At 40.6% G+C, this 13,753-nt stretch overlaps 1 protein-coding gene across 2 annotated transcripts in view; it reads right to left on the reverse strand.

Moving 5' to 3' along the window:
- SLC6A6 (solute carrier family 6 member 6) overlaps positions 1-13,753 on the reverse strand; it is a 137,852-nt gene that overhangs the window by 106,913 nt on the left and 17,186 nt on the right. The window contains exon 1 of one of the 2 annotated variants that reach the window (XM_031955809.1): positions 330-677. The exons of the other annotated variant lie outside the window; for it this stretch is intronic. The gene's annotated coding sequence lies outside the window, so the exon portion shown is untranslated. Of the gene's footprint in view, positions 1-329; positions 678-13,753 lie in introns of those variants that run through there. 2 annotated transcript variants of the gene reach the window in all.

Below are 13,753 nucleotides of genomic sequence, written 5' to 3' on the forward strand. Positions count from 1 at the left end.
TGGTCCCTCTCCCTGCCATCACAGAAAGACTGAAAAACTGCTAGCCCTTCTCTCTTTCAGAATTAACCAGTGCCTTCCCTAGAAGGCAAGGCTCCCTTCCTTTTCCTTTACCTTCATTCTCCCTTCCATTCAAGACAACAATCTTGAATTATTAACATGTCGGTGCTCACTCACCCGACCTCCCTTCCTTTGGAATGCCCTCCTGGAGGTAGTGAAGCACAAACCAGCAGATTCCAGGGTATTTCTTAATCAAAAGCTCAACACAGCTTGACACCAGCCTTGTCTTCACTGCACTCAAGGAATGAACCAATTACTTCCCAATGACTCACCTTCCCTCAACTCAGAGCTTCCTTGGGACTCTGTCGAGGGACTCTGTTGTTGATCTTAGGCAGATGAAACCAGAGACATTGCCAAGGATTGAATGCAAGGTGACTCAGTTTTCTTGGGAGAGGGTCTCAGAATATCTCCTAAACTTTAACTGAAGGTAGAATTAATTCCCAAAGCAGCCATCAACAAGAGCTTGAAGCCTGATTTTATGAGACCCCCGGAAAAGTGAACCCAAGAAGGAGAAAAAAAATTGTCTCCCCACAGAATCACTTCAGGAGCACAAGTTGTGGTTTCCAAGGTAACAAGGAGGCTTATGACTTCACAGGAGTCAGAGGTCAGTTCTATAGGAAGCCAAGAGTGTTATTCTATCTTCAGGTTATTTCAAGGTTATCCCTAGTTAAAAAACAGAGGAGCTGAGTAATAGGCACCAAGGAACTTTACCCCAAGCCACAGGGCCTGAGTCAAACTCTAACCCTTAAAACAGTTCAGACCACAGAATCATAATGCACCTTATTAATAGAATTTTATGAGGTGTGTGTGACTCTTCTGTGTATAAAAGGAGCTGGATACCAACTGTCCTGGAGAACCCTCACTAACTGGGATGAGTCCAAAATGATTTGGATGGGGCCAGGACTCAGACTTCATCTTCAGAGGTAATCAAGGATGGGTTTCCTGGGGGAACTTGCTTACACAATCAGCATATCCTAGAACAGACAGACTGCTTGTGGACTCAGGCCCAGGCTATAGATGATAACAGAAGGAGGAGGTCATCAATAGTTCCTGACATCTTATACTTCTGGATCAGGAAGCAAGACCCACCTTGTGGAAAAGTAGAAACATTTACAGTTATTACAGGTGAGCATTAATGCCCCTGTATGATCTTGGCCAGATCATTGAGTCTCTTATAGCTTCAGTGACTTCAATTAGATGATCTCTCTGGTCCTTTCCAGGGCTAAACCTGTGATCCTAAGAACAAATTAAATAATGTGGTAGAGGTTAAAGTAGGAGACAGTGAGCCTTCTACAAGGGTTAAAAAGGTCCAATGATCACGTATGGACTTCTCATTTTGTGAATGAGAAAAAGACTTGTCTCCCCAACTCTAGTCAAAGAACAGGGCTCAGATTTGAAATGAGGTCCTTGGAGCTAAGTTCTCTGGCTCATCTCATCACTAAAACCTCCACAAAGGAGATGAGACTTGAATTGAGTGTTGGGACTTCATTCTGGCAAACAGACAAAAAGTGAAGACCCCCCCCAGGAAGGATGAGGAGAAAGCAAGGACCCTAATTATTACAAGGGAGACTGGGTCAGAAAAATGCATTTAAAAGGCAAAGAAAAAAAGGCTGGAGAGGGAAAGTGAGGTCAGACCCTGGAAGGCCTTTCAAGACAGATAAGAGTTTACATTTGATACAGAGAACAAACTGTTTTCTATCACTTTCAAAGCTCCATCTACATGTAAACACTTGAAGTTGAAGTATAAGCAGAAGTCAGCGGCTTTGAGATGCTCATGAAAAATCACCTCTTCTATCTGTCAGAACATAATTTCTCCCAGGCGGCATCTTCCAATTACAGTAATATGTACTTGGATACTCATGACAGCTGAAAGAGACCTTGGAGAATCGTCATGCTGGGGGATTCTGAAGTTGAGACATTGGAAGTGGCTTTTCCAGGGTCACAGAACACTTCTGGAATGGCTTGGGTCTAGAACTCAGGTTTAATAACTGACTTTCCCTCCTGGGATTTTTGTGTGTACCACAACATGGATTAAAGAAAGGGCTTTGTCTATGACTCCCCAAATAATGGGCAAGATGAAACTATCCACTTGAATGAAATCATTAAGATTATAAGATTTAAAGGAGGAACAGATTTTAGAGCTAATAATAACAACAACTACTGACATTCATATAGACCCTACTATGTTCCAGACACTATGTTAAATATCTGCCAGGTATAATCTCATCAGATCTTCACAAGAACCCTGGGAGATGGGAATTATTATCCCCATTTTACAGAGGGGGAATCTGAGGCAGACAGGTTGTGATTTGCCTGTGGTCACACAGCCAATGGGTGTCTAAAATGAAATTTGAACTTGGGTCTTATTGTCCTACATCCACGATCCCAACACAGTGCATAAAATAACTCTGATAGTTTGTCACTGTATTATTTTTATGAACCTTAAAGATATAAAATCTCCAGGGCAGCTCCTGAAGTTAGGAGAACCTGAGTTCAAACACAGCTTCAGACACTTACCAGCTTCATGATCCCGCACAAGTCACTTAACCCCAATTGCCTCAAAAAACAAACAAAAAAAAAATCTCCTCGAGTAAAGAACAAAATATTTCAGGGACTTAAGCTCAACTGCATAGTTATTTTAAAGGTATGTTGGGCTAGAATATCTGCCCTCTCCTAGTTAGGTTTCCAAAGCTGCCAATGAATAAAAATATTGGTTCTTTTTCCTCCTTTCTCATGGTGAGATTCAGTCCTAAGGTCACTTCCTTCCCTCTGCTTATGACCTTTCAATAAAGCGACAAGTCTCTCTGGAGCCCAGAAAATAATCAGATTACTTGTCTGCATCACATGTTGTCATAAGGAGATCTCTCTGGAAATCTCCAAATTCTCTCCCTTCTTACGCACAAAGAAGACAAACAAGATTTAGGCCATTCCTATAGATGGCTACCAAATCTGCAAATATTATATCTATCATTCTGGGAAGGGGGAAATAGGACAGGTATTCATTGTCACAATTTCTGTCTTAGCCGGCTGTTTTCTTATTAGCTATTTAGATGGCCCAAATACAAGGTTAACTATTTCTTTGTGAACCCCATTTCCTGTCAAATAATAATAGTAATGATAGTGGCTAACATTTGTCTAAATTAAACAAATATTTAAATACCTGCAATTTATGAGGTACTGGAAATACAAAGACAAAAATGAAAATGACTTGACCCTCAAGGAACTTGATTCTCTCTACTGGGAGGACATATATTTAGAACAAAAGTTAACCAAATACAAAATAAATGCCACTTCTTGAAAACTGGGTGTGCTGTTCCTTTTCCTCTATCCTTAACACTTTAGTTATTCTCCAGGTAAGTCTGTAAAACAAAGATGAAGTCACGCTGGGCCAAGTTTTCTCACAGCTTCATAGATTTAGAATTGGGGAGGACTCTTTAAGAGGGTATCTAAGCCAACCACCTCATTTTGCAGATATGGAAAAGGAGTATTCAAAAAATCGCCAAGGTTGGATTTGAACAAGAGTCCTCTTTTCTTAAAAAAAAAAAAAAAAGTACTGTTCCACTATCACTTAGTTTCCATCTAGAATTCTCCAACTATTTTTATTTTGAATGGTTGATTAGTTCACGTGCTTCTTTTGGTCCTTAGCAGAAACCAATCTAAAGAGTACTTTCTACAAGTCCCTGAATTCTGCCAGAAAGGTGGGTTCCTTTTCTTTTCCAAAACAAAGTTTTGGAGACTTAAAGTTTTCTCCCAGGAGATCACCGATTATCTATAGAATGACGTAATTTATAGAACATTTTGGAATTTACAAAGTGCTTTACACAGATCATTTCATTTGACCGATAAGAAATACGAGATGCTCGATGAACTGATTTTGCCTTTGTAATCCCCAGTACATCCTGGTACAAAGTGAACCCTTAATAAATTCTTATTGACTAACTTATCTTCCCAACATCCCTATGAGGTAGGTGCTATTATCCTACCCATTCCCCAGATGAGGAAGCTAAAGCTGATAGAGATCAAGCCCACAATGCCATTTGGCTGCTCACAACATGTCCTTTCTTTACAAAGAGCATAAATATAGCTTAAGTTGTTGTGGTAAGTAAGAAGCTGTTTAATTCTCAACTCTTAGACGTTTGGCGGCATTTCAAAGATGTCTCTTTTGTGACGGAGCAACCCAATGAGGGATCTCCAAACCACCTTGATTTAAAAGATGGGAAAACTTTTTGTCTTTCCAAATAGAGACCCAACTAAAAAGAATTCTTCCCATACAGCAGAATGGAAGCTCCCACCCCAACTCCATACTCCACAAAACCACGCCTTAGAGATCAGCTGTGCCCTGGTCAGGCCATCTGCTTACTGAGATGACTAATAAACTTTTTCAAAACAGTAGCTAATCCCAGGCTTTTCTCTGGTGCATTGGAAACAAGCAGGCTGGAAGAACTTGACAGCATCAGGAAGCAACAGAAAATTCTCAGAAAGGTTATGAAGTAAAGAGCATTTGGATCTGAATTTAGCATCTATCAATTTACAACAAAAGACCTGTCCATCTCTGACTTTCCAAGGAGTTCTTACTTCTTCCATTTGATTGTAAATTGAAATGTTCAAGACCTCACTGAATACTTGTGAGCAGTAGTCTTAATAAAGGACAATTCACTTTTGAAAGACATCTCTCACCAAAGGATCATGGATTCTGACTGGAAGGATTCTCAGAGATCATCCCATCACATCATCTCATTGCACAGATGGGGAAAGGAGGCCCAAAGGGGAAGGTTTGTCCAAGGTCCTTAAATGGTCAGAGACTCTTACTTGAAATCCAGGACCCTCTCCAAGCCCCCACAATGCCTGTCCTCCTGTCTTCTCAGAGAAGTTAAGGTGAAATCATTTATTGGTCTAAGTTCCAAAGTGACTCAGAACCGATCCTGAGAACCAGCATTCATGTAATCTAAAATGTCATCCAACACGAGGCAGCAAAAAGTGTTTGGAAAAATACTGGGCTAGGAGTTGGGAGAACTGGGTCCTTTGACACCAGCTAGCTGTGCGTGACCATGGGTTCTCTATGGACTTGGTTGCTAAATCTGGACCAGAAGAACTATCTGTTAAGTTGCTTTCTAGCACTCACATTCTAGGCATATGGTCTCATTAAAAATTTCTGGAAAGAATCTTAGTATGAATATACTCTTTGATAATGATAGGGAAAGGAGACATTAAATATAAAAAACTTCTACTCATATCTTATTCTGAATAGGACTCAACTTTTCTTTTAAAGAAAAATCTCTCAGCAGATTGGATTCACTCCTAGGTGAAATCAGTACATTTACACCCTAGGTCCAAAGGAATACCATTACTAAGAAAAAATACTTTAGTATCTGCTTAATAGCTTCTAAAGAAATTATTCCCCCTTTTAGTGAATCCTTGGTTGGGTACAGGACTGCAACTAGTCCAAGACAAATGTGCCTTTGCTTCAAGGAACTAAGAAGGGGACACAGAAGGCTTAGTTCTTCCTGGGATCCCCCAGCTGCTGCTCAACACCCACTTCACCTAGTACTTTCTGGACTGCTGAATGAACTAACCATTTCCCCCTAGAGTCAGTCATGTCCCCCAAGGCACTCTGGGACTACTTTCCTCTCCCCTAATTCTGATGAAGCAAAGGTCAGAGCGCCTTCTCTACATCGTACAATTGGATTCGAGATTGGACTTGCTTCTATATTCTAATGCCTGCCACCCTACCCTCTACCACTTATGCCTCAGCTACAGATATTCTTCATTTTAGCTATTTGAGAGACCGAGACTTTCACAGTTCTCACAGGTTCCAAGATTTCTCTTGGGACTACTGGTGGTGACTACTCAACTACCTTCAAAAACCACCAGTCACAATGAAGTTCCTTCCACTTGACCTCTTAGCCCTAGCATTCTCATTGATCCCTCCAATGTGACCAGGGGGCATCTGGTATTTGTGGGCAAAGCTTCCAAGGGTCATGCTCCATCCCTAAGGATCCCAAGTTCTCTTAGGGCACTGAGAGCCGAACAGAGGATAATATTAGTGGATGAATTTTCCTTCTCTAACATGGGAAAGAATAGGACCTGGTAGAAAGAGGAACTTAACTGGTGATTAACCACTGGCTTACACATTTTCCAGGTAAAGAAATGGGGTCTGAGGTCCAAATGTTTCAGACAGCCTCTGAGGGGAAAGTATAGTATAGGGAAGAAAGAGTTCCTACATTGTCTTAAAGATCTCTTCTATAAAGCCCTCTTGGAACACAACTAACCTAAGGCTCTTCTCATCTACATCTCTCAGTGGACAGTGATCACACATTGCCTTAACACCTGTAGTATTCTTAACTCACTTCCAAAATCTTCACAGTACTGAGGACAACACCTTAGACATAGTGGAAATATAAGCAATGCTTTCCAATTAGAACTGAAATCCTTTCCTCAGCTAGTCTGTCAGCTCTCACATAGGCAGAGACCAAATTCTCCAAGTCCCACTGAGTCAGAGACTAGCATAAGGTCATGCACAGAATGGACCCTCAGTAAACAATCTGTTGATTGAGACCAACAGCCAGTTCTGGTCAGGAAGGATCATTCTCCAGAATGGATTCAAGACTTTCTCCAGCACAGTTTTCTACCCTGATAAGTTCATTTCAGAGAAGCCTCAGATGATAGAGCTGGAAGGGCTCTTTCTGGAGCTCTTTATTTTGTTGTGACTTGGACTCAGCAGGCTAAGCTTCATGAACCCTCCTCAGAAGAATATTTTATATGCATAAAATAGATTCAGTTACAAAAGCAATTAAATTCAAATACAGTTATCAAAACAATTTTTAAAATCACAAATCTCCCACATTAAGAGTCCTTGGTTTAGTCCACTCCCTCATTTTCCAAAGGAGAAAACTCAGGACTCCAAAATAGTTGTGATCAATCTAAAAGCATTCACTAAGTTTTTCATGACAGAACCAAGATCTGAGGCCTCTCTCCCTGAACCTGTGGGCACTTTCTCCATTTTATCAAAATGTGCCCCCATCCCAAAAATCAGACTCCCTATACAGTTAATATTATTCAGAGCTTTAGAAATAATCAGGAGAGGTAACACAATTATAGAGTTCAAGAAACAGAATATATTGTTTACCAGCATATACTTTCTAAAGATTTTTTCCCCAAAACACATTTAGAAATGTATACATGTAAAAACACACAAGTGATATCTGACAGCTAGACAGTATAATATATAGAGCTCTAAGCCTAAAGTCAGTAAGGATTCAGTTCAAATACAGCCTCCAGAGCTTAAAGCTGCATGATCCTGGGCATGGTATTTCACCTGTTTGCTTCAATTTCTTCGTCTGTAAAATGGGGACAATAATACCACTCACTTCCCAGGGTTGTTGTGAGAATCAAATGAGATAAAATTTGTAAAATGTTTTGCAGAATGTAAAGCAAATATTGTTAATTGTATTATGTCTGTAAAGCACTTAGCATAGTGGCTATTGGCATGTAATATATAAATGCTTCCACCACTCTTGATTTCATGAAGAAAACAGAAGATCCTTGACTACCAAAAACATGAAAGGAGTCTTTGGTATGAGGAAGAAAAGAAGGAAAGGAAAAGAGGAGGAAGAGAAGCAGAAGGAGGAAGAGGAAGAAGAGAACAGCAACAGAGACACAGAGACATGGAAGGACATAGAGAGAGACAGAGACAGAGATAAAGAATTCAAGAATTACAAATTTAAAATCTTTTATCTAATCCATTTCTCCTGTTTTACATCAGGGGACACTGAGGCCCAGTATGTTTAACTGACTTTGTTAGGGTCATTAATATCTAAGACAAGATTCAAATCTACATGGTCTTGACTTCCAGGCAGTCTTTCTGCTATATCTGACCCTATCATGGTGTGATCTTAGGTAAGTAATTTCTCTCTTTCTTCAGCTATAAAAAAGATTTTCACTGCTTATCCATGTAAAATATTAGGACTGCATTTTATAAGCTGCACTTCAGTCAGATAAATGAAAACTATTTGGTTATTACTAACCGTTTGGCGTCTGCCAGAGGAATTTTAAATGAGAATTCTTTTAAAACAGAGTAAAAAACACATTACACACAGGATGCTTTTTATCCACAGACTTTAAGGTCTTTTTTGGTAGATGGACAAAAAGAGATGGAGGACAGGAAAGCACTGAGTGAGAAGGCAGGAGGAACTTTTTCTTGGGAGAGAGTCCCCACCCTCCAGGCCCCAGCAAGAGATCAGGAGCCCATCTTTTTTTAGTCATCATAGCAACCCTAAAGACAAATCATGAGGGACAAGTCAAATCGAGCAGGGATGGGAAGGAAAGAATGAAGAACCAAGAAAAATAAAAGGCTAAATACATCAGGTTTGACTTCAATCCAAGGAGTTCCATCAGGGAACCATTCCAGATCCCATTTCCTACCAGGTCTACCCTCATGGGGCCATGTGTCACTCTAGAGTTAAAGGCAATAACCAGACTTAGAGCTAAGCTTTTAACCATATATAGAGTGTTCAATGATTTACAACATGCTTAACACCTTGTCTCATAGAAGCCTCACCAAAAAACCCTATGAGATAGGGTGTGTGGTATTACTATGCCTATTTCACACTAGAGACCCACAGGATCATAAAAATTGTTCATTTGCCCTAAGGACACACAACTAATAAGTGACAAACCCAGAATTCAAGTCTAGGTCTTTGAAGGCTTAATAAGCTTCAGTTTTAGGGAAATTTCACTAAATTGAGAACTTTTGACAGAACCAAGATTTGAACTTGGATAAGAGACAACAATTACTAGGGAAAGTGACCCATTAAATATAACAGACAATAGGGAAGAATACAGGCATATTGTGAAAAGACCACCAATGTGCTACCTTTTGCTGTAGCACAAAATATGGACTGTAGGCAACAAGATCAGACACAAATAAGCAATACATCTAGCAAGCAAATTACAGACAAGTCTCAAGTTGGTACCCTGGGGACTCAAGGAAAACCCAGGAAGCAGCCAACGCAACAGAAGCTCAGTCTCACATGCCCCTGAAGAATCATGGACCGACCTTCCTTCCTTCTTCTAGGAATTCCAGAGAGAAATCAGGAGAGGAGAGATTCTGATCAGCCCGGCCTTCAGAACCTGTTTCTCTCAGGGAAGCAAGACGGGGCAGGAACAGGAAGGAGGAAAGTGGCAAAGATAAGGAAGGCAATTCAAAGCCAAGAGGGCACAAGGTGGAGGAGAAACCAAGGGAGGTGAATTAATGAGTACAGGAAAGAGTCAAAAGGAACAGAATTACAGTCAAGGTATTCATCTAGATGAAGGGGAGGAGGCAGGAACTGATCAAAAGACAGGAGGATAAAAAGTAGTGTTTGAAAGCTAGAGAGAAGGAGACAGGAAGGGGAGGCAAAGACAGAGAGACGAAGAGGAAGGGAGATAAAAAGAGAAGGAGAATGATAGAGAAGTAGAAGGAGGATAAGAAAAGGAGCAGCAGGAGAGAGCAATGGAGAGAGAGACAGAAAAACAGAGAGACAGAGACACAGAGATAGAGAGACAGAGGCAGAGAGACAAAGAGATAGAGACAGACACAGAGAGAGACAGAGACAGAGAAACAGAAAGAGAACAAAGACAAAGACAGAGACACAGAAACAGAAGGCATAAAGGAAGAAGGAAGAAAAGAAGGATACAGAGAGGAATGTAGAAAGAGAGGGAGAGGGAAGGAAAAGAAGAGAGGTAGAAGAGAAAGAAGAAGGAAAGCGGGAGAGGGCACAGTAGGAAAGTTGTTCAGAGTTCAGTCACTGAATGAAAATCAGTTAAGAAGCTCTGACTGTGGGCACTATAAGAGGATAATAAAAAAATTCACAGAAATGATCTGACACTACTTATCCAAAACTCGAGAGAAGTTTTAACATCTCTTGGAACGTACGCTACTTTGGGACTCACAAGCAAGATGGAAGACAGGCTTTTACTGCTGAAAGAGCTAAGGGATTTGGCTATCTAGAATTGAATGTATGCCTCCTGTGAGTGAGGATTCTGTTTGTCCCAATCTTTGAATCCCCAGCACTCAGAAGAGTTGCTTGACACATAGAAAGTGCTCAGATAGATGTCTCTGGTTCAGATTTTAATATCTTGATTTCAGGTGATCAATATAAGATCCGAATGACTTGGTTTACAGAGATACACCTTACATACACCTTAACTCAAAGCAAAGCACCTCTTCCAAGGAATGACTTTCCCCATTTGCTCCACTCCTTATTTCAGCTTAAGTTTAACTGGGGTGGGAAAAATTCCTGAAGGTGACTACAGCCATAAAACCTTAAAACTCCATGAAATATTAAGAGATTATCTAATCTGATCCTATAAGTCTAGAACTAAATAACATGAGGCTCCTAAAAGATAAGAAATTCACTCAAGATAATATAACTAATGAGAGATTATAAATTATAGGATTTAAAACTCAAAAAGTCCTTCAAAATCATTCAGCTCTGCTCCTTCATTTTATGGGAGGAAATAGACAGCCAAAGAGAAGTGATTTACTCAGTGTCATATAGCTAATAAATAGCAAAGTCAAGATAAGAGCCTTTTATTCCAAATCTGGTGCTTTTTCTGTGATACCACTCAATAATCTACACTGTCGTTCACCCAAGGGAAGGAATGAACTAAATTGGTCAGAAGCAACTAGAAGCTAATGAACTCTATTTTACTCCATGAGAAAACCAACACATACTGCACGGTATCAAGAACACTAGATGTAGAATGAGAAGTATACTAGGATATGGGTTGGAATTCTGACTCTGCCCCTTACTAGTTGCTTGGCTTCTGGTCCCTCACTGTTAAAATGAAGGGATTGGACTAAATATACTTTGGGGTTCTTTCTAGTTTCTGTCTCTTCCCCTCCCCTCTTCTCTAATGCTGTGGACGCTTAAAAAGACAAAAGGGTGTCAGATAGGAAGGAAGAAAGTGATAATTGTAGGATGTGACATAGCTCCCCAAATTCTGCAAACCTTGGCATCTTTCCTGCTACCTCAGGGAAGGGTGCTATGAAATCTTCAGCATGTTCAGTTTGGAGAGTAGGAGCTCCTGGGTTTGAGAGCTCACATCTTTGTGAAGTCCCGTTCTGACAGTCAGCAGAATGAACTCACACCTTTCTGGGAGTTCAGAGCTAAGCAGCTTCTCTCTTCTGAAAATTTACGCCCCTGAGACTTGAGAATTTCTGAAAGCCTTATATCCTTCATTTTAACCTCCCTCTTTCCCCATCTCTTTCTCCCCCTCTCCTCTTCTCCCCCTCTTCTTTCTCTCTCTCCTTCTTTTTCCCTTCTCTCTCTCTTTCTCTCTCTCTCTCTCCGCCCCCTTCCCTCTCTCCCTCCTTCTCCTAACTACATACATGCTGGGAATAACTGGTTACCCGATATATACAATCTGACTCCATCCCTTCTTTCCGGAAGACAAGAAAATCAAAGCAAACTCTGAACTTGTTTTTTTCACTCCTATGTATTACTTTTAAAAATCTGGGATTTCACAGAATGGGGAAGAAGCATAACTTCCCTCCCCAACAGCAACCTCTCATCACCTGTGCTTTCATTTGCCACAGCCAAACACTTTTGTGTCAAGCACATTAAAACTTCACTTTGACTTTTGAAACAGGTCGGATAAGTATATATAAAACAAATTTAAAGAGAAAAAATATAAATACTCATTGAATTGGATTAGACGAGGATGAATTTACCTCCCCCTCCCAAGAGGTTCACATTTCAATACCTCACCTCCTTGAACTGGTTATATCTGAAGTTGATACTCACCTTAACAATCCCAGCCACCAGGTACTTAAGTTTTTCTGGGTAGGAAATAGAACTAGAAAGTCATATGACTATTAAAAACAACAACGCCCTAGATCTTAACAACAGAGCCACATTAATGGCACCAACTTTCTCCTTTCCCCACCCCACCTTCCTTAAAGGAATCCACTTTCTGCTGGCATTTGTTGTAAGCATGTATAGCATTCCCTTTCTTGGAAACAATGGCCTAGAATCTGTGGTAACAAATGTGGGTGTATCGCAGACAGGAAACTTTTTAAGGGTACATAGTGAACTAAATGGTCACTTCCACTCCAGAGATATTGTGATCCCTCCAAATCTCTCCCTAGAGGTGGTGTCGTAGTTGGTGTAATTATAGTTCTTTCAGTCTGTCTGACTCCTGGTGACCCCTTTGGGGATTTTCTTGGGCAAAGACAATAGAGTTTTTTCTCATTTCCTTCTCCAACTCATTTTACAGATGAGAAAACTGAGGCAAACAGGATAAAGTGACTTACCCAGGGTCACCCAGCTAGGACGTGGCTGAGATCAGACTGTCAAATGATGCTTTTGCCATTTAACACCTGTGTACAATCAGGCAAGTCACAACCACTCTGGACATTATTTTCCAGGATAGGGGTTTGTCCTTTTAAGCCCCAGTCTGTGGCCCCATCTTCTGGCGGGGTGATCTGTAACATCCCAAATAGCTCTCATGTCTATGCTTTAGAATCCTTGCCTAGTCCAGGGTTCCCTTCAGATTTAGGAAAGAAAAGAAATTCCCTCAAAAGAACAACGGCTTAGTTTGTTTTCCACAAAACGGCCAGCTGAAGAAGTAAGGGCCGAGGGGGTCTATTAACATAACCATCTTTTATCTAAAACCAGAAAGGAGCAACATTCCAGTTCTACAATATTAAACGCGCTTGTAACCACCAAACTATTTTCTTCTTGCTACATATTAACCAGTGGAGTTGCTATTCCAATATTATAACTGTCATCCAAGGATGTAAATTCTTTGGGGAACAGGAGGGAGCGAGAAGTCCTACAAAGAAATGCATGGATTTGAGAGGAGTCTAGACCATCCTGAGCACCAGTAGCCTTTTCCAAGCCAACAAAATAATTCAGACTTAGATGCTGTGCCAAGAGGGCCAGGGCCACAAACAACACAGATATTTCCTCCCCTGTTGCCCAGAAAAGTACATTTCCACTGGACTGGATCTGCTAAGTATTTGTTCTCTGTGGAGAAATCAAAGTAGAAGCTAACTGTTCAAATTAAGATTAAACTGGAGGTCAGCTATTTAAAGAAAAAGTGGAACTGCATCATGGGTTTGAAGGATAATTCTCTTCTCACTGAAACCTGAAAATACACATTGCTGAGTGGACTTACTCTCCCAATTCAAGGAATATCTACCATAAATTTCATAACTCTCAAAGAATTTCTGAACTCAGAGACCTTATAGCACAGAATATCACAGTCAAGTCAAATCAATAAGTATTTATCATTGTTGTTGATCATTTCAATCCCATCCCACTCTCAGTGACCCCATTTCTTGGCAAAGATTGTCTTACCGTTTCCTTCTCCAGCTCCTTTGAACAAAAGAGGAAACTGAGGCAAATAGAGTTAAGTGACTTGTCCAGGGTTGCACAGCTAGTAAGTCTGAGGTTAAATTTGAACTCCGTTCCTCCAGACTCCAGGTCTGGAGCAAGATCTGCTTCATCTAGATGCCCCAAGCTTTTATTAAGTGCCTACTGCGCTCCCCGACACAGAGCCAACTGCTAAGAATACAAAAGAAAGGCCATATACACTTCCAGTCCTGGACCTACTCAACATGTACCAACTCTGTGTAAACAAACCATATCCTGGAAAGATTGAAGCTAATTCTCGGGGGGAAGGTATTATCATTGAGCAACACATTGAAGCA

Source organism: Sarcophilus harrisii, chromosome 1, assembly GCF_902635505.1.
Source record: "Sarcophilus harrisii chromosome 1, mSarHar1.11, whole genome shotgun sequence".
Taxonomy (NCBI): Eukaryota; Metazoa; Chordata; class Mammalia; order Dasyuromorphia; family Dasyuridae; genus Sarcophilus; species Sarcophilus harrisii.